The sequence below is a fragment of the Austrofundulus limnaeus genome, unplaced genomic scaffold (assembly GCF_001266775.1).
Source record: "Austrofundulus limnaeus strain Quisiro unplaced genomic scaffold, Austrofundulus_limnaeus-1.0 Scaffold1385, whole genome shotgun sequence".
NCBI lineage: Eukaryota > Metazoa > Chordata > Actinopteri > Cyprinodontiformes > Rivulidae > Austrofundulus > Austrofundulus limnaeus.
The window spans coordinates 34,259-36,597 of record NW_013953787.1 but is presented as its reverse complement, the minus strand read 5'-3'; the positions used below and the strand labels follow the sequence as shown (position 1 = coordinate 36,597).

Here is a 2,339-nt window from a genome sequence, read left to right as displayed (position 1 = left end):
GAGATTGGGGATGGGTAACAGCCGCTAACAAAAATGCATAAATAGAAAAGAAGTCAGGTGTGGATTTGAATCAGTAGCTACATTTTAAATCCAATGAAAGCAAGAATGTTAAATCATAAATTGGAAAATAATCTGGCTATTTAGTGATATTTCCGCAGTTGTGGTCTTGACTGGTCGTGAAATAAAATTCCGAGTCTCAGTGTCTGAGACCGAGACAAGACCATCAAAAAATGGTCATGAGACCGGTCTTAAGACCAAGACTGGTTTCAAGTACTACAACACTAACTCCGGAGATTTGGGGTTTAAAAGATGAATGAACCAATTGGCGGGCCGAACTTTTGGTCACATGCGGCCCGCGGGCCGCCAGTTAAATAGCCCTACATATAAAGGTTGAATTTACTACATTAATGGCTTCCTGCCAGTCATCCTTAATGTATTCAGTATCAAGGTCTCCCTCCCATTTCAGTGCAATGTTCCTGGTATCACCTGGGCTAAGAGCAAGGCAMAAAAAGTAGAAATAAAATGTCTGATGTTCCTGTCAACAAGGAATTTCTMAATCTCATTTTACACAACCAAGCCAGTGGGAGAGAGGCTCTTAGAACCAAGAACCAAGAGCCAGATCTGGAGGAAACCACAAAAGTATTTTTTAGGAATACCAAATTTTGACTGTAGTTGTTGAAAAGTCATGAGTACATTCTCTGTAACCAAGTCTCTGATAACTCTCACCCCTCTGCTATGCCACAGGTAAAAATGTTGGACTCAAGGCCTGGAATATAATCCTGGTTTCTTGTAAGAGGTGTCAGGAGTGAGGAGCAGAGCTCACTTCCCGTGTGTTTCCAGATTCTCTACCACAACCTGTGCTATAAATAATTGGATTATTTTTAATATCTCTTGATAGATTCTTCCCATCTTCCATGGCGAGGCTCCATAAAGAAGGCGGCTGAGAGGCCCACGAGTCGAAACAAGATTTCAAGTTGAGATGAGCGTGTAACCACTCCCTCAGATAACGATCATGGCAAGCCCGTAATAAAAGATKTTTGGCAAAGCCAAGCCACCTCTGTCAGTAGGGAGCTGTAGGGTCTTGGTTTTCTGTTGTGGTCTCTTGTCATGCCAAATGAATCTASAGCAGGGGTCTCCAACCTTTTCTTCCTTTAGAGCTACTTTCACAAAATTAAGTTGTCCAAGAGCTACTTTTGGCACAAACAATGTCAGGTGACGGGTCTTGGACTTTTTTTTACCCACATCGTAGACTCCAGTAGGAAGAAACCCCATGCAGTGACCAATGCTGCAGCACGAGGGGTCTCCCAGGAGCTCGGCAAGGTGTGCTTCAAGGAGCTTTGAAAAGTGTGTGCAAAAATGAACTCCGAACAACCACATGACCGCACATCCATCGTCCTKTCGGCTGTCGTTCGACCATACTGAGCACTAGATTGTTTAACAACCAAAGAGGAGGGGCATCTATGGACTGATTGGATATAAATGAAGGTTTGTTTGGCCAGTGACAAATTAAATTTTACTACCCCTAACTTTTCAYAAGCACTGAAGAGCTACTTTAAATGAGCTCACGAGCTACTAGTTGGAGACCCCTGATCTAGAGAGTGCTCTTTCTATGTCAGCAGTAACTTTTTTGGATAGCCAAAGAGGTAACATGGTGAAATGTTCATTTTAAGGAAGGTCATGCCACCGCTCTAAATCCCTTTTTTTTCCTGAGTGTTGGAGAGAAGCTTCCACAGCTCTGTTAAGTTAGGGGACACATTACTGTAATTCCAAGGTAAGTGACCCAGTGACTCCCTAAAGGGAGGCTATGGCTTTCTGGACTTCTTTCTGTGAAACTGGAGTGCTTAACATTTCTTGTTGGTATGGGAGTGTCACTTCACTTAATAATTTGATTATATTAGCATTAGATGAGTCGCATTCAGGTGAATATAGTTTTTGGTAGAGTTGCCTTATAACCCTAATGTCTGTCATTTTTGTAATGTCTGTCTCGGTTATTGTCTTGTAATGATATTCAKTGGTGATGGTGTTCAGTTCTATTTGGCCTTTTGTTAGCCTTGCTAGTAGCCAGCTTGGTTTATTCAGATTYAGATTGCTTTATTTGTCAYTGTACTGTTAAACACAACAAAATACAGTTTGGAACAACCCCTCCAAGAGAGAGACAAATACAAACATGGGAGAACAGGTGCCCGGGTCCTGCAGCCATAAAGAGAAAATAAAAGAAAAAAGAAAAGCCAACATGAGGATAGGTGAGGATGAAATAAAAGCATCTTGTACTTTATCCCTAACAAGGACACAATATGGGTTTAAAAAAAGAAAACTCTCTGCATAGAGCACATTTAAGC

At 41.7% G+C, this 2,339-nt stretch overlaps 1 protein-coding gene across 1 annotated transcript in view; it reads right to left on the bottom strand.

The window, feature by feature from the left end:
- Nucleotides 1-2,066: 2,066 nt before the first annotated feature.
- LOC106535206 (peroxisomal acyl-coenzyme A oxidase 3) overlaps nucleotides 2,067-2,339 on the bottom strand; it is a gene marked incomplete at its 5' end in the record, with an annotated part of 30,235 nt that continues 29,962 nt past the window's right edge. Inside the window, 1 exon segment of the mRNA XM_014032156.1 lies at nucleotides 2,067-2,339.